This window comes from Bactrocera oleae, chromosome 3 (assembly GCF_042242935.1).
Source record: "Bactrocera oleae isolate idBacOlea1 chromosome 3, idBacOlea1, whole genome shotgun sequence".
Classification (NCBI taxonomy): domain Eukaryota; kingdom Metazoa; phylum Arthropoda; class Insecta; order Diptera; family Tephritidae; genus Bactrocera; species Bactrocera oleae.
The window spans coordinates 31,966,645-31,986,294 of record NC_091537.1 but is presented as its reverse complement, the minus strand read 5'-3'; the positions used below and the strand labels follow the sequence as shown (position 1 = coordinate 31,986,294).

The 19,650-nt window shown below is 33.2% G+C and overlaps 1 protein-coding gene across 13 annotated transcripts in view; it reads left to right on the top strand.

Moving 5' to 3' along the window:
• The window catches only part of LOC106622250 (serine-rich adhesin for platelets), a 154,800-nt gene that overhangs the window by 11,028 nt on the left and 124,122 nt on the right, over positions 1-19,650 (top strand). For 3 of the 13 annotated variants that reach the window (XM_070106369.1, XM_070106366.1, XM_070106365.1), the window contains exon 2: positions 17,322-17,425. The exons of the other annotated variants lie outside the window; for them this stretch is intronic. The gene's annotated coding sequence lies outside the window, so the exon portion shown is untranslated. The remainder of the gene's footprint in view (positions 1-17,321; positions 17,426-19,650) is intronic. 13 annotated transcript variants of the gene reach the window in all.

The window sequence follows — 19,650 nt, the reverse complement described above, 5'->3', positions numbered from 1 at the left end:
TTGTATGACAAACTTTTTTATTTGACAAGGTACCACCACGAAGTTCGAAATAATTAAATTATTACTCGCAATTACAATTTGCGAATAAATTATGTAGATCGCACAACTTTAGTATATAGCTGGCATATAACTGCCCCATCAAACTCGGGCCCTTGTATAGAAAACTTTTTTATTTCATCAGATCGGACAACTATAGCTTATAGCTGCCATTCAAACGAACCGATCAAAATCAGAAAAAATATAATTTTATAAGGTAGCCCACGTTAACGTTTTTTCTTGTTGTAAGCGTTAAACACATTTGAAAATTTGATAGTTATCGTTATAGGAAATTCTATATCTCTAATAATACTTTACATAAACACAAATGGTAGATACGAATATATGTTGAAAAGTATTATTGATATTATTATGCTATTGGTTAATAGTTAAATGTTAGAACTAATACTTAAAATCCAATTAATTGATATGCATTCTACAAGGTTTAAGAGAATTTTTCGAAATACTAAATATGAGAGTACTGCTTTAATGCGAATTTTAACGTTGAGCTTCTAAACGTGTATTCAAAATATTATTGAATACGGGTAGTGGTTGATTGTTAAAATGTGATCTTTGGTCAAATAATCGGCCACAAGCGTCGATCGATGAGACGGCGCATTATCGTGCAACAAACGATTCGCGATATTCGGGCCGAACACGTCGAATACAGCGCACCAAATGCTTCAAAACTCCAAGGTAGAATACCGCATTAACGTTTTGGCGAGGTGGAACAAATTCTTTGTGGACAATACCATTGGAATCATAAAAACAAATCAGCATTGTCTTCCATTTTGACTTCTCCAGGCGTGATTTTTTGGGTGTCGGCTCGTCCTCATTTATGTCCTCACAACCACTTTGAAGACGTTAAAACCACTCGTGCATTCTGCTACGGGATAGGCAATCATCGCCATAAACTTGTTTCATCAATTGAAACGTTTCGGTAAAAGTTTTATCAATTTTAAAACAAAATCTAATGTTAACTCTTTGTTCGAAGCTCATTTTCGCACCGATGACAAAAACATACTGACACTCAAAACGCAATAACTTCACTTCCAATAGATTAAATGTCATGAAATTTTTACTGGAAGTCAATAAAGGATAGCAGATTCTAACGCACTAGTCGACATATAGATGGCGCCACTAGAGTTTACATTGTTACTTTTTTACTGTTTACTTTGGAACGCACCTTGTATAATGGTTTTCGAACTTCCAGTTGACTCAATACAACATATAACACGGCCAATGTGCTAGTTATTTTATTGAAACTGAAAGAGCGTGTTTTTCTAGGAACAGTGTATCTTTGCGCCTAAAATTTATAAAATCGCGCGCACACTTGCCTTAGCCCCCATATAACTATTATTCAGGATTTTGAAACGTCCAGTTGACTTTACTCCTTATTTATGTTTATATATATATATTTATAAAATTGGTTGAAAATAAGTTCTCAAGTATACCCGAGCAATGTCAAGAACTAATTCAATCACCCCTTCTATTTCTTTGCCCAAAATGGTTTTAAGATAATTTTCGCTGACGCCATTAATCAAAAACAAATATATTGCTATAACTAAGCTCTACAATAACATACAAGACTTTTATTTAGTATTCAGGATCACATTAAGGAGGGGCAAGTGCAGTTTAAATTTGTTTTAAAAAGTGGCCGTGGTCCCGCCCATATCCCCCCCATATCTCCTAAAACGCTAAAGATATAATAACAAAATTCACTGAGAACAAATTTTTTTAGCACCTCTATCAACAGTGTCAAAATAGATGAAATCGGGGACAACCCCGCCCACTCCCCATATAACGGTACTGTTAAAAACTACTAAAAGCGCGAGCACTAAACACGCCAGGGACATTAGATTGTACTCTAGGATGGTATGAGATAACTTTATAGGAACATCGTTCAAACTTAGACAGTGGGCGTGGCACCGGCCAATTTTAGGTGAAACCCCATACATAAAATTCTTCTCATATTTCTATGTTATACTTCGAAAATGGGCGAAATCGGATTACAACCACGCCTATTTCCCATACAACACCATTTTAAATTCCATCTAATTCTTTCACTTTCCACTATGCAAATCAAGCAACAATGATTGTATTGGAGTAAATCTTTGCTTGAATAATGCGTTTAAAGTATGCCACCTTGTGATCAAAAATTATTTCAATCGAACTAAAACTGTTCAAGCCCTTAGGTACTGAATATGTGGACCCCAAAGCCTATAGTAATAAGATATATAATTGAAATTCATATAATAAAATAAATAAATTAAACTCTCGGTAAGAGTATGTTTTTTTGTTAAAAATGGGTTGAATCGGATCAATACTTCCTAGAGCCCTCATATACCTAATATAAAGATTTTTGAACTTCCGGGTGACGTGACGTGTTTTACTCATAACAAAATTTTTCCTCGACCCAATGTAACTAATATCAAGATTTTCGAACATTAGTCTGACTTTACTTCATATGATTGGTGATGGTATGTGAGGTACCTTAATGAAACAGTGGGAGCATTTTACTAGTCTGTGGCATGTTAGTAGTATGTGGTATGTGTGGTGGCCAAAAATTGATAAAACCGGGATAATACTACCCTCAACTTCCATATACTACTTATAATGCTTTTCATTATTCTAACCAGTTTTATGCCGAATATGTCGGTCAGTGAATATTAATATTTCTTTTTTATCAATATTAATATTCTGGTTATTCAGCTTTCTCTGCCAGACATGTAATTGTAGAACTTCAGGAAGTCCTTACTTCTGAGTTATGCAATCAAAATGTGGTAATTTTTGGAGATTATAATATTTGTTTAATGTCTACAGGGACTACAATAGGAAATCTACTCCAAGAAAAACACTTAATTCCCTCCTTGGTGTAGAATATTCAACTACACCTGCCGGAACACAAATTGATTGGGCATTTTCAAACATGGATCCTTCTCATGTTAATGCAGTTACTTTTGAGATAGTACAGAGCTATTGTGACAGTATTTGTGTTTCTATTTCGAACGAAAGTTTTCGGACTTAGTGCAACAGTTGTTCCTGTTTTTTTTTAATATAATCGAATTAGAATGGTATAGCAATTTTGACAATAGTTTTTAAGACAATTTTAAGAAAAATATGTATTATTGTATAAATATATGATAGAAATTATATTATATATAATTTGGATGTAAATATTTATAAGAATCTGTTTTAAAAATTATGTTTAATATTGTAAATATTATATATAAATTAATATAATAATATAATTTTTATTTTTAGTTGTTAATATTTATTATTTTGAAGCTAACCATGTATAATAACGTCGATATAATAAATAAACAATTTTATTCTATATAAAATCAATTAAGCGTATACAACAAAACACAAGAACGACTTTTAGATTTGTAGTAAATTTAGTTCACAAATTGCTCAAATTATTTTAACTGTGAATGTAAATAACTGACGCAACAGTTCCTACTTCTAATTATTAAAATATATAATGAAATGTCAAACGAGGATACCATTTAACTTTACCAGAGTATAAAATGTTCGGTTACATTCGAATTTAGCCCTTCCTTATTTGTTATTATTGCTAATACCTGTAGATATTTAGCCAGCTTTGATTCTTGCAAGTTGCAAGAGTATGAAATGTTCGGGTACACCCGGACGTTGCTCTTCCTTACTTGTTTATTTACGGTTTCTGATTTATTGAATTACTATTTTCATTCATTGGAGCAGTAAAGTGTTTTAGCATATTTTCCTTAGTTTTGGAGAACTATATCATAGTTTGAACATTTCGGGCTTCCTGTACTAAAATTTGCAAATAATAATATTACTGGCATATAATTTCAAAACGTATTTTTTTTTTAATCTTTCTTAAGATCAAATTAATTTTCTTTTTCTTTTGTCAACATTTAAATATATAACAAAATTTCCAATGAAAAGCTACTTCCAAACGTAAAATTCGATTTTTGCCAAAAAATAAATCAATTAGTGTTACAAGTACACAACAAGATGCAATGCAATGTTGCACAAAGACTTTTGTACCAGTAATTATAGCTCTATCGCCACATTCCCATTTTCCATGACGATTACATTCCGTACGAAATAAACAGTCCTAAGACGGGTTGCTGATGTTTTCGCCAGCTACACACATATGCCTTGTAATTAAATTAGGGTAAAAATAAAAATAAACCGTACTAAAATTAGCAACAAACAACTTAAGTAGCCAAGTCACCTAATAAAAATGTAAAAATATTGCAAAATCCAATATAAATTATGAACAGAAATAAAAAGATAGTCTACATAAGCATACAAGTCTATAGTCACTAATCACACTTGAATAGAATTTTTTTCAGGTTTCTCGATATACATAATTTCGTAGTGACTGCTGTAGATGTTATCACAAACTATTTTGTTTCGATTTTATGTTGAATATTTTGTTCCTAACTAATTTAATAATTCATATAAAATGTCTACCCTCTAATTTATTAATAGCTTAAGTAATTATTTTGTCACCTACTCTAATTTTATGTAATTTATGATTTGAACAAAATGTTGGCCAAAAGGCCACTACGGCTCCGTTTATATATCTCCAGCCTTCGAGCTCCTCAAACGTTGCTGGTTGATTGGCGTAAACCTTTGATTTAGCATACACCCAGAGAAAATAAGGTAGAAGCGTTAAATCGCATGATCTTGACGGCCATTTGCCGGGCCATTTCTCGAAGTTAACAAGTCGCCAAACTTTGCACCGTCTTGTTAGAAATAGAGATCGTTCAAGTAGATTTCTTCAAATCCTGGGGAAAAAAATTCGGTCAACATCGTGTTATAACGCTCGCTATTGATGGTAACGGTATTTTCTGCAAATAAGCAGCTTCCTGGGGAGAAAAGAACCTGTGCAAAATTTCAGATCGATATCTAGTCAGATCGCGTATATACAAACGGACAAACAGTTGTACATGACTAAATCGACTCAGATCGTTAAGTTGGTCAATTATGTACATAGGTATGTACATATTTTATAGGGTCTCCAACGTTTCCTTCTAGGAGCTACAAACTTCGTGACAAACTTAATACACTCTGTTGGGGTATAATTATGATAATTAAATGAACTAAATACAGGTGAAAAATGACGAAGGTCATACGTGATTGAAAAATAATATAATATATTTTGCCTATAAAAGAAGTACACATTCCTATAAATTCGAAAATAAGTAAGACTTAAGCGAAAATTCGGGAAAGATCACATATTTCGCCATTCCGTAGAATATGCGACTTTTGAAAAAAAACGAAAACATAGTACCATATATATTTCAAATTCCTCTTAAACCTTTTTACACATACACAATCGCAGGCATTGACAAATGTGCTTTCAGTGATTTCGTAGAAATGTGTTGAAGCGCTGTTACTCAAATGACTTGTTTGGGTTTTTTACCTGAATTTAAGAAGTTAGTCATGGTTCTTTCCCGAAAATCATCATTCATACATTCTTACGTACGTCATACGATTTAAACTTGTTTTTACTTCTGCAGAGATATTTTCTTTAAGGTATCACAACTACTATGTTACGAGTGCTCAACGCATTATCTTCTTCATGAAATCACGAGAAATACCACACTTTTTCTCGTTATAGGTATACTTGTAAGTAAGGGAGTTAGTTACTCAGAGTGAGAGGGGTTAACTCCCACAAACAAACAAACTTTATACTGCGCAGCTTCCTATTCTTCCGATTAATTCGGAAAATATCATTTAGTATCGTTGATGCAACGCTGTGTTCTCCACTTGTTATTCTATATTACGAAATTAACTCAATGTACCATTTGTTCGATAAAAGCTTCTATAAATTCAAAAATTATATGAAAAATTTAGTTTTGATATTATGCAACTATTATAAAAGGAAATTTTTGTATTTTTTTTTTTAATAAATTAAAATTTAGGGAGAATATTTCGATCACCAAATATACAAGATTGTAGATCGGTGATAACTAACATTTAATCGCCGCAATTGGGAGAAGTTGATCTTGACAACATCTGGTTCCAGCGAAACGGAGCTACGTGCCACACAGCACGTGCAACAACCGAATTATTACGATAAAAGTTTGGAGATTTCATTCAATGGCCTCCAAGAAGTTTTAACACCATTATATTTCATTCTTGTGGGGTTATTTGAAGTCATTGGTCTTTAGCAATAAGCCAGACACTCTAAAGCGCTTTGATTGATTAGTTTTAGGTGTTACCAACAACGTTAGATGACAAAAATCATTGTACTTTGTAGCAACATGTTGCGAGAGTATAAAAATTATATAATATTTTAAAAATAATCTACCTATATATGTATGTATATAGATTATACTGATTGTTTCTACTGTACAAAGCGATACATTTCTTGGGTGCACTATGTGAAAAGTAAGGTAATCCTACAAGTATATAACTCTCCATTGACAGTAACGGTGTCATCAGCTTCATATCAAAAGAAGTAAGGACCGATGACTCCACCAGACCAAAAACCAAACCAAAATGTCAAAATGGGTGAATGTAATGGTCGTTCATGAATAATTTGTGGATTTTCTCCGCACCAGAATCGACAGTTTTGTTTATTTACCGTACGACAGGTGGTCGATTATTAGGACCATAAAACGGCAAAAGCGCATGAAAAGTTTCAATTGGAGAACGGTTATTTTGATAATAAAAAGAAGAAAAAACGTTAACTTCAGTTGCGCCGAAGCTATAATACCCTTCACAAATACAAAGGCCCCTTACAAGAACTTGATTCCGAACGTTCAATTTGTATGGCAGCTATATGATATAGTGATCTGATCTGACCAATTTCTGTGGAGAATAATTTGTTGCCTTAAGCAATAACTCGTGCCTAATTTCCTCGTCTCCTAATACCTCTTCAAATAAAAAAAATTTCCATGCAAGCACTTTACTCCGAACGTTCAATTTGTATAGCAGCTTATGCTATAGTCGTATACAATTTCTTCGGAGATTAGATTAATGTCTTAAATAATAATACATGCCAAATTTCGTGAAGATAGCTCGTCAAATGAAAGAGTTTTCCATACAAGCACTTCATTCCGATTGTTCAGTTTGTATGGCAGCTTTATGCTATAGTCATCCGATCTGAATAATTTCTTCGAGGATTGAATAATTGCCTTAAATAATAATACACGCCAAATTTCATGAAGATACCTCGTCAAATGAAAGAGTTTTCCATAGAAACACTTGATTCCGATTGTTCAGTTTGTATGGCAGCTATATGATATAGTGATCTGATCTGACCAATTTCTGTGGAGAATAATTTGTTGCCGTAAGCAATAGCTCGTGCAGATATATGCTATAGTCGTATACAATTTTTTCGGAGATTAGATTAATGCCTTAAATAATAATACATGCCAAATTTCGTGAAGATACCTCGTCAAATGAAAGAGTTTTCCATACAAACACTTGATTCCGATTGTTCAGTTTGTATGGCAGATATATGCTATAGTGGTCCGATATCGGCCGTTCCGACAAATGAGCAGCTTCTTTGTTAGAAAAGGACAGGTGCAAAATTTCAGATCGATATTGCAAAAACTGAGGGACTAGTACGCGTATATACAAACTTCGTGGTAAATTTGATATACCCTGTTCAGGGTATAATGAACAATTTGTAAACGTTGTGCTTGCGTATATTTTTTCTATGATAAAACTGTAAACATAACTGATTACAATGAAAACAAATACAGATCATGACATATTAGAAATGGCCGAAACGACACTTACATATCACGACATACCACCCCTATTGGAAAACCATATAGGTACATATAGAGTTATGTACTTCGTTTTGCCGTAAGTTCTGTTAAAAATTCAGGTCGTTATAGAAATTAAGCTATGTTATACACTATTACATTTTTTAATAGAGTCTATTTTATTTATTTTTTGAGACTCTCAAAACTTCTGTGCGGTATTCGACAGGCCATGTTCTTCCAATCTGACCAAAAACTGTAGTCCAATGGATTCTGGACTTTTTTGCCGGAGCAGAATCTTGCAGATGAAGATCCAATGCTCTCCATCAAAGAGAACATTGCTTAACTGCTTTATAACACCTTTGTATATTTTATAACAGAATTTAAGGCAAGACTAATTAAATGAATGATCACGATGAAGAGACGAGTTGAAATCCGTCTGTCCGTGCAAGCGATAACTTGTATAAAAATTGAGATATCCTAATGAAACAGGATTCATGTATTACTTGAAGAAGGGCAACGTGTTTATTCCCATTCTTTTGGTTATAATGTGTGGTGGTGCAAAGGAAGAAAATGCACCGTTAAACAGAAAGTGAAGCCAATGTTTTGCTAATAACTCTTCTGTGACAAACGATTCATATACAAGTAACCATATACTAGTAACATCTATGTACATACGAGTATGCACCTACGTATATAGCTGCTGCAGGAAGACGGTGCAAGCGGAAATCTAGTGACTCATTCCAAGAGACAACAATCACATATAAAGCCGTGCAGCTGCGTCTTTAATTACAGACAACATTGTTTGTTGTTATTCAAACGCATGCACATACAACTACGCAAGTGGGCATAACATAAACTGTGTATGAAGGGTAAACAAAAAGTCAAGAGTAGCATACATACATTCATATATGCATGAATGTCATTCCTACTTTTTCTGTCCACTTCTTCTCAGCACAACAGCTTCGTGCTTTTTGGTGCTGTCCAGCTGACCACTTGACGAGCTTCGTTGTGCTTTCTTATCAAGCTTGAAGTGTTTCAAATAGCCCGATACCCAACCGGCTGTGGCTTTTTTTGCTTAGTATTTTTTATTATTTTTTGCACTTTTCTTAAGTTTTGTGTTGTAGCTCACATATTTGTTTAAAGTGTTTATAACTTACACTTAGCTGATTATTCCACGGAAAACTACCTACAAATTTAAAGGAAAATGTAATTTAAACAGGTAACAGGTAATAGATGTAGAGACTAAGTGAGAATAGAATCGAAAAATATATATATATTCTATATATGGGATAGTTGTCATAATTATATAATACAACGTTTCTCTCCTTTTGTACCGGACAGTTTTATTGTCTTGCAATTATTCTTACGGTCGAACGAAAATCAATATAACCCTTAGTAAGGGTTACCCGATGACATAAACCTCTTTATCAAATATGACTGGAATCAAGGAAAAAACATATCATCGTAGCCATACTGAAAGTACTTCACCATTTCAAAAAACATGACTCTATTCAATTCACTCTTTTACAAGTATTTGCTAAAATCACAAATATTTTAAGCTTAGAACATTCCACCATTAAATTTGCACGTAGAAGTCATTTGCTGTTTTTTTAAGCAAATATTTTTTATAATAAATTCAGCAAGTCTTATTTAGAAAAAATACTTGTTTCGCTATTTACTGCTTACGCTTTCGACTTCGACTCATCATCTCATCACCAGACTATCTTTATTGCTTTTTTGTTTTTAGTAGTCAAACTATTTGAGAAATTCGTCTTATACTATTATGGTTTACCTCTGGCATAAATTTCATTGATGATGATGTTACGGCTTGTTTATTTTGGGTTGATTTTTTCAATGCTCTCTCAATGAAAAATCGCACTTAATACATATACATACAGTGTATCACAAAAATAAGTATGCAGTGTGTTTATCTGTTTTGACATGCGAAAAAAATTATTATAACTATTATTTTTTTTTATATTTTTCTATAATTTTTTGAATAGTAGAACTAGTTTTATTTGTTATTTTTCCAATTTGCTTTTGACTTTTTTTTTCTTTATGTAGTTTTATTATAACATCTTTTAAATCTTGTCATAGTTCTCTTCCGCGCGGCGCCATGATCAAAATTTAAGTTAATTTACGGTTGAAATATTATTAAAACTTGGAAATCTTTTATCTTAAACAAAATATAACTATTTATTGATTTTGAAGGGGACGAATACTGTGCGCCAGCCGAAAACATACTGAAATGGTGAATTGCATACATACTTATGTGACATGATATTTGGTTTTTACTGGGGTCCAACGGTTCTTAATAACGGGAAATGTGAATGACATTGATCTATCATACTCTAGAAGGCGATGTTAAGTGTAATTATTATTGGTTAAAAACACAAAAACATTTATTTTTATTTTGCAATTGATATGACTTTTTTTACGCACATATATACTGCATACTTATTTTTGTGATACACTGTATGTATATATGTACATGTTTTAGAAGCATATTTACATACGTTTAGCGCATTCGATTGTATTATTTTTGTTTGTATGACGTGTTTAATTATGTACATTTGTCAAATTAAGTGATTTTTTAACAAACGAAAAGTTAGCAAAGTGGTGAAACTCGATTTTAAGGAGCAGCATTTTTAAAGTTCAATATCGAAGTGATTAACTGTGGCTTGTTCATTAACTAAAATAGAAATCATACTGTTTCTAGAAAGCCAATCAAAGTTAACTTATGTGTTGAAACAAAGAAAGTTTGTCAAACTTCACTGGATGTTACTATATAATTCTCAAATGGTATGTAATCTGAAATGTTTTTTCTTTATTTTGAGTAATAGAAATTCAAATTCCGTAAATCCCGAAACAGTTTATTTTGTCATTTGATCAACACTACAACATAACTCCCACCTACTAATAGTACAAGTATGTAATATAAATGTGTTAAGTGTTTCTACGCAACTAAAATCAGCGAAGAACTTTGCTAAAGACCTGTCGTCTTATTTAATAATATTTTAATAATTTAATTGTTCAATATTCACAAACACCATATTGACTTACACTCTCTTCTCGTGAGAACATAAGTACCTATTTCAGAAGCTTAATTTAAAGCTAATAGGAGGCTCTCAGCTTGTCCCATATCGATTGTCTAATATTGTCTGGAAGCTTTTCTCCTCGATATGAAATATTACGAATTTATGGTTTGAGGATATTGCTTTATGAATTAGTATTTGAAATCCAAAACAACTGTTATTACATGTCTCTAGTCAACATGTCGTTACAGATTACAATATGGATATATTATATAATATATACATATATAAAGGGAGAGCCAATGACGCTATCGAAATGAAACTTTACACAAATAGTGCCCATAAGATATGTCATCTCAAATTATGTAAATCGAACCATAACTATTCAAGCACCCAGATTCTGAATATATGGATCTCAGTGCCTATGAGTGATTTAATAACGAAAATTTCGGGCAATACATGAGTTATTTTAATAAAATTAGGTGGGCGTGTTTCCTAACATATAACTAATATCAGTGTTTTCAAACATCCGGTTCTCTTTACTACCTATGGATTGGTGATGGGTTGTGAGATACCTTTATGAAACACAGATAGTATCTTTTTCTGTTAGCACTATGTAGTAATGTCAGAAATACATAAAATGTATTCAATACTGCCGCTATTCCTATACAACTAATATAAGATTTTCAAACTTCACAAAGTGCTTTGTGTCTATAACAAACTTGTTTAGACGGCTAATATACCTACGTTTCGGCTAAGTCTTCTGGTTCGCCGAAAGTGTGCTTGCCGATATGTTTCAGTCTCAGCCTAGCAAAAGTCGGACAGTGGAGGAGAAAGTGCCGGGATGTTTCCACCTCACCCTCCTTCATACAACTTTGACAACTAGCATCGGGTAGGATTCTAAGCCGTAGCGTATGAGTGCCAATCGGACACCTCCTCTGCCTTACCGCCCTTAGCGACGGTAAGCCAAGCACCTCCGGAATTTTTATCCACGCCCTTTACGCCCGAACCTGCTCTACATCCCTTCAGCAAAATCAACTGAACGTAGAATATACAAGTATATATGAAATTATTTTATACTACATATAATGATTTTCGTTATACTATCAAACCTTATGCCGAATATGTCATATACCGACCATGTGCGTTATTTATTTATACAATTGCTTGAAAATATGTTCTCGAATATACCTGATTAATGTCAAAGGTTAATGAAACAAGCCCCCAATATACCCTCTTTACTGATTTTCGACTTTCCAGCTGACTTTAAACCGTTTAGGTTGGTGAAAATATGTAACGTTTTAATGAAAATAAGTACTTAAGTTTTCTTAAAAATTATAAAATTATATTAAAAATTGAGCGTTGAATATTAATGGATGGATAATGTAACTTAATAAACTACCAAATTTGATTGAAATCTATTTAGGATCAATTCGTCAAATGATGAATGTAGAATTCTTTCACAACATTTTTATACTCCCGCCACCTGTTGCTACAGAGTATAATAGTTTTGTTCACCTAACGGTTGTTTGTATCACCTAAAACTAATCGAGTTAGATATAGGGTTATATATATATAAAAGATCATAATGAATAGACGAGTTCATCCGAGTCCGTTCATCCGTCCGTGCAAGCTCTAACTCGAGTAAAAATTGAGATATCTTTATGAAACTTGGTAGACATGTTTCTTGGTACCGTGAGACCACTGCCCCGCCCACAAAACGCCATTAATCAAAAAAAAAAAAATTGTCATAACTAAGCTCCGCAATAAAATACAAGACTGTTATTTGGTACACAAGATCACATTAAGGAAGGGCATCTGCAGTTAAATTTTTTTTTTAAGTGGGCGTGGTCCCGCCCCTAATAGGTTTAATGTGCATATCTCCTAAACCGCTAATGCTATAATAACAAAATTCCATCTGATTCTTTCACTTTCCACTATGCAAATCAGGCAAAAATGACTGTATCGGGATAAACCTTTCCGTGAATAATGCGATTAAATTATGCCACCTTGTGACCAAAAATTGTCTAAATCGAACCAAAACTGTTCAAGTCCCTATGTACTAAATATGTGGACCACAGTGCCTATAGTTAACCTTCTACCGAAAATATGGGTCAATCCACAAAGAAATATCAAACGAGTATACCATTTGACTTTGCGAGAGTATAAAATGTTCGGTTACATCCGAAATTAGCCCTTCCTTACTTGTTTAATTTAAAGTTTCGCCAACGAATAAAGATATTGATCCGTGCAAATTGCAAGAGTATAAAATGTTTGGTTCCACCCGAACTTAACCCTTCCTTACTTGGTGTACCCTGAACAGGGTATATTAAGTTTTCCACGAAGTTTGTAACACCCAGAAGGAAACGTATATATATATAAATGATCAGCATGATGAGCTGAGTTGATTTAGCCATGTCCGTCTGTCTGTCCGTCTGTATATACGCGAACTAGTCCCTCAGTTCTGAAATTTTGCACCTGTCCTTTTCTAACAAAGAAGCTGCTCATTTGTCGGAACGGCCGATATCGGACCACTATAGCATATAGCTGCCATACAAACTGTACAATCGGAAGCAAGTGCTTGTATGGGAAACTTTTTTATTTGACGTAATATCTTCACGAAATTTGGCTTAGTTATTTTCTAAAGTAACAATGTAATTCCCGAAGAAATTGTATAGATCGGATGGCTATAGCATATAGCTGCCATACAAACCGAACGATCGGTGTAAAGTCCTTGTAATGAAAGCTCTTTCATTTGACGAGGTATCTTACCGAAATTTTGCATGGATTATTATTTAAAGCAACAATGAAATCTCCGAAGAAATTGTATAGATCGGATGACTATAGCATATAGCTGCCATACAAACCGAACGATCGAAATCAAGTGCTTGTATGGAAAACTCTTTCATTTGACGAGGTATCTTCACGAAATTTGGCATGGAATATAATTTAAAGGAAATGTGCAAGCTCCGAAGAAATTGTACAGATCGGATGACTATAACATATAGCTGCCATATTAACTAAACGATCGTAGTTAAGGCTTTGTATGTAATACTCTTTCATTTGACGAGGTATCTTGACGAAATTTGGCATGATTTATTTTCTAAAACAAGAATATAATCTCCGAAAAAAACTATTTAGATCGGATCGCTATGTAATACTGCTATCATATAAACTGCACGATCAGATTAAAGTGGCTGCATGGAAAAAAATTTAATTTTTTATTGCCGATTCACGAAATTAGATCAGAATCAAGTTATTGTAAGGAGCCTTTGTATCTGTGAAGGGTATTATAGCTTCGGTGCAACCGAAGTTAACGTTTTTTCTTGTTTTTAATTATACTTGCATCCTTATGTCACAGTGTGAAACCTGACGAACTCAGACTACAACAAATATGATTCTTTCACTTTACAGTTAATTTTTCAAACACCATTGAAGATATCGGAATTAAACTTTGTTCAAAAAGTGCCTTTAGGACATGGCATCTTGCGGTTGAAAAGTTTAATAAAAAGTTTTGATAACTCCTGAAGGTATTTTCCCGGCTTTACTTGTAAATTTCGAAAGCATAAAATATTAGGTTACACCCGAACTTAGTTACTTGTTTTTATTTTTTTTTTTACAAATATTGCTGTTGTCGATATAAATCATTATTATTTATTGTGTATTAACTTGTTTGTTTGGTGAATTGTTAGCAGTAATTGTTTTGCACTCTGTTCACAAAACCCCCAAAGTGATATAGCCCAATTATTTTAAGTGAACACAACCTGATCATTATATGTACATGTTTATGTCAGCTGTGTGTTTTAAGTCAAGGAAAATTCTCACTTGAAAAGCGGAGTTTTGGAGGAAAATATTTGGGTATATTATTTATACATACATTTTTTTAAGTCCTTATTTATTTTATTTATTTTGAATTCTTAAGACAAAAAAGAGAAGAAATGTAAACATAAATATTCAGTGTTGTGCATTTATTCTAAGCAGGCTATCTTTCTATATAGTTTATAACATACATATCTAAGAGCGCTATAATAATACCAATACCAGATTATTATATTTCTAATAGCTGAATACTATTTTTATACTCTTGCAACATATTGTACAGATTATGTTAATAACTAAAGAAAGTATCTTAAATGTCTTACCGCTGGTGGCGGACAGAAAAACCTTTATAGAGTGAGAATTTATTTCAATTTTTTTCATTTTTCTTGCCTTTATATGCAATTTTAATTCTATCTTAACTAACTAAATGTATATGTGTATGTTTGTATGTTATTGCACGCGACATGGGCTTGTTGATTGTCTACTCAGTGCATGTGCGTGTGTGTATATGTATGTTTTTATATATAGATAATACAAGCATAATATAATACGTGTTCGTTTTCAAATGTACAAATTTATGACTAAATATGTTTTTGTGCGTACCTATTCGATTTACAATTATATGTGCATCTTAAGTAAATATGTTTGTATTGTTGTGTGTTTAATGCATATATGGTTTGTAAGTACTTTTTGTACTATCTCAGCATTATCAATGATAAGCATGTTCAAAAATATTTGTACAGAGTATAATAGTAGTATATTAGTTTTGTTCACCTAACAGTTTTTTGTGTCACTCAAAACCAATCGAGATAGATGTAGAATTATATATAAACGATCGGGATGATGAATTAAATTGAAATCCTAAAGCACCTTACATGTTAGAAGCGGTACTTTTTGGCTCTAAAAGGACAATAAACAAGTAAGGAAGGGCTAAGTTCGGATGTAACCGAACATTTTATACTCTCGCAAAGTCAAATGGTATACTCGTTTGAGATTTCTTTGTGTATTGACTGATATTTTCGGTAGAAGGTCAACTATAGGCACTGGGGTCCACATATTTAGTACTTAGGGGTTTGAACAGTTTTGGTTCGATTTAGACAATTTTTGGCCGCAAGGTGGCATACTTTAATTGCATTATTCACGCAAAGTTTTACCCCGATATAATCATAGTTACCTGATTTGCACAGTGGAAAGTGAAAGAATCAGATGGAATTGAAAATGGTGTTACATGGAAAATAGGCGTGGTTGTAATCCGATTTCGCCCATTTTCGCACTATAACATAGAAACATGAAAAGAACGTTACGCACCGAATTTGGTTGAAATTGGTTAAGCAGATATCAAGATATGGGTTTTCACCTAAAAGTGGGCTGTGCCACGCCCACTGTCTAATTTTAAACGCGGTTCCTATGAAGTCATCTTATACCATCTTAGAGATAAAATTTAATGTCTCTGGCGTGTTTAGTGCTTGATTTATCGCGCTTTTAGTAGTTTTTAACAGTACCGTTATATGGGGAGTGGGCGGAGTTGCCACCCGATTTCAACTATTTTCACACCGTCAATAGAAGTGCTAAAAACATTTGCTTCCAGTGAATTTTGTTATTATAGCATTAGCGGTTTAGGAGATATGCACATTAAACCTACTAGAGGCGGGACCACGCCCACTTTTTAAAAAAAGTTTTAACTGCAGATGCCCCTCCCTAATGTGATCCTGTGTACCAAATAACAGTCTTTTATCTTATTGCGGAGCTTAGTTATGGCAAGTTATTTGTTTTTGATTAATGGCGTTTTGTGGGCGTGGCAGTGGTCCGATTACGCCCATCTGCAATACCAACCGTCTCACGGTACCATGAAACATGTCTACCAAGTTTCATAAAGATATCTCAATTTTTACTCAAGTTAGAGCTTGCACGGACGGACAGACGGACGGACGGACAGACAGTCACCCGGATTTCAACTCGTCTCTTCATCCTGATCATTTATATATATATAACCCTATATCTAACTCGATTAATTTTAGGTGACACAAACAACCGTTAGGTGAACAAAACTATTATACTCTGTAGCAACAGGTTGCGAGAGTATAAAAAGAAACCATTATTTGCAGCGAGAAAAAATCCGCCATATATGCAATTTTCAACAAATCAAAGGATTCTTCCATCACAAAATCAAAAACCGTATTTCTATTTTATGTTAAACAAGTAAGGAAGAGCTAAGTTCGGGTGTAACCGAACATTTTATATTCTTGCAACTTGAAACTTGGCTAAATACCTTCAGGTGTTGTGTTATATTAAAAAAATCAAAAGGTTCCACTTAATTATTTGACGAAATGGTGAATATATTGTATTACAATCCAATTTGATATCATATTAATTTATGTTGAAGGTCATAGGTTACGTTAGTTTTATTACTATATTTTACTTCCCGTCAGCGAAAATTATAGTAAAATCATTACAATAATTTTTGACATTGCTCAGGTATACTTGAGAACTTATTTTCAAGCAATTATATATATATAAACATATGTAGTAAGGTCAGCCTTACGTTTCAAAATCGTGAATATCAGTTATATGGGGGCTAAGGCTTTGAAAATCTTTATATTATATTATGTATATGGGGGTTAAGGGAATTATTGATCCGATTCAACCCATATTTGACACAAAAGTATATTATCAAAGAAACATTTTCCGTTGATTTCAATCATATATTTTACAGATTGACCGATATTTTCGACAAAGAGGCAGCCATACGCAGTAGAGTCCACACATTTGGCGTCTGGATTCTTGAGAAGTTATAATCCGATTTCGACAATTTTTAGTGTAAGATCAAATACATTGAGGTCACTATTTTTGCAAAGTTTTATTCGGATACATCCATTGGCTATGGACTTACAGCTATGGACAGAGATTTAGAGCACTTTATTATTGTGAAATACAATACTTAATAAAGTTACATCTAAAGAAAGTAAAACCGGTATATTATACAAACACCATTTATTACTTCACTAACCACTAAAATAATTCAAAATACTTAGTTTTTTATAATAAAAATCTAACGTTTGTTTCACTTTACATTATTAAGTCAAAATTGACCTGAACATGTATTTAGCGCACTTTCAAAGATCTGTAAAGCAAAATAAATATTATTAACAAGTGGCGTGAAATTCTTGGATTTTATATGTAACCGGGTTAATACTTTGTGAATAACCGTTATTATTAATCACCGCTCCACATCTGCGTGGTAAGTCTCTATTAACCTTTGGCATCTGTGCTTCGGAATAGAGTTTCATGCTTCCTGTACTAATGCCCAAAGCTCGTCGCAATTTTTAAATTTTCTTTGCCCAACTTTTCCTTTGACATCATTCCACAAGTTATTGATCGATCTTAGATCTGGACTTTGCGCTGGCCAATCGAGAAGTGAAATTTTTTCTTATGTAAGCCAGTTTTTTACCACTTTTGTTTGTATGTTTTTGGATAAAGATCCAATTGACTGGCTTAACATCATAGTTATATGGCTCCATTGTATTCTTTAGTATATCAATATATGCAAATTTATCCATATTCCCTTCTATTTTTACTAGTGGTCCAACTACATGCCATGAAAACGACCCCCAAACTTTTAAATTGTCTTCCACCGCGCTTTACGGTCTTTTTTTGTATATCTTGAATTGATTTCTTGGTTTTTCTCTCGATGCACAAATGTTTTTCCATCAGGACCAATGCGACTTATTTTAGTTTCGTCTAGAATAGTATTTTTCTTTTCCGATTTTATTAAAATTTGTAATAATATTAAATATAAAATACAACTTCACAACCGAGAGTAGTTGTTTGTTAGACCAAACACAACTAATGACCGAGAACTATAACTGCGCTAAATCATTGTCCAATGAATTTATGACAATATTTAACAAAAGCAAATGAACAACATCTGAATGGAAATAAAAACGATTATTTGCATACGCATTTAAAGAGGCGAGAGAAACAGTATTGATCTACTAATGATAAATTCATAAAAATATCGCTCCCTTACAAGTAACAGTAATATTTATAATTATCAATGCAAGTGCGCTAAATCTCTGTCTATAGCTATATATACTGGAAAGTGAAAAAATCAGATGGATTTTAAAATTTTGTTGTATGGGAAGTAGGGTGGTTTTGTCGGATTTCGCCCATTTTCACACTGTTATGTAGGAATGTCAGGATAATGTTAAATATCGCTTTTGAGATAGGTCGAGTAGATCCCGAGATTAAGATTTTCACCTAAATGTAGGCGGTGCCACGTCCATCATCCGAATTTGACACCGGCGCCTACAAAGACCGCTTGTACCATTTCTTGGCATTTTATAGGTTTTCTATTAATGGCGCTTTGTGGGCGTGACAGTGGTTCGATTACGAACTCATCCTTTCTTTTTTAAAAACGAACACGTGAACAAAGTTTCATTACGATATCTCAATTTTTTCGCAAGTTACAGCTTGTACAGACATCTATATGACTATCTCAAATATTTTTAGATGATACAAACAACCGTTAGGTGAACAAAACTACTATACTCTGTAGCAACATGTTGTTAGAGTATAAAGACAAATCATCGTCTACTGTCTAAACGGTTGAATACACTACAATCATCACTATAATTTCTCAAACCATATGGCAAAAAACTACATTACTCTAATAACATCACCTGTAAGAATATAAAAATTAGGATTATACATAGGTACACTTGCTATGTTACAAATGGAATGCTTTTGAATGTAACAAAAAAACATGTATGGCCTTTATATGGTTCGGAAGATTTAACAATAGTTCACATCATCGATAAGTGCACAGGTTTACAACAGTGCATACCCTCTGACCTATTCGATTGGACAAACAACAATAACATTAACCTTTTTGTAAAATACTTTTCAATTAGCAAGTTAAATATTAACAAATAGGAAAGGCTAAGTTCGGATGTAACCGAATATTTTATACTCTTGCAACGTGCAAGGATACCTCAAGACACTTTTTGTCCACAGTTTTAATATTATTCATTGGTGCTTCATTT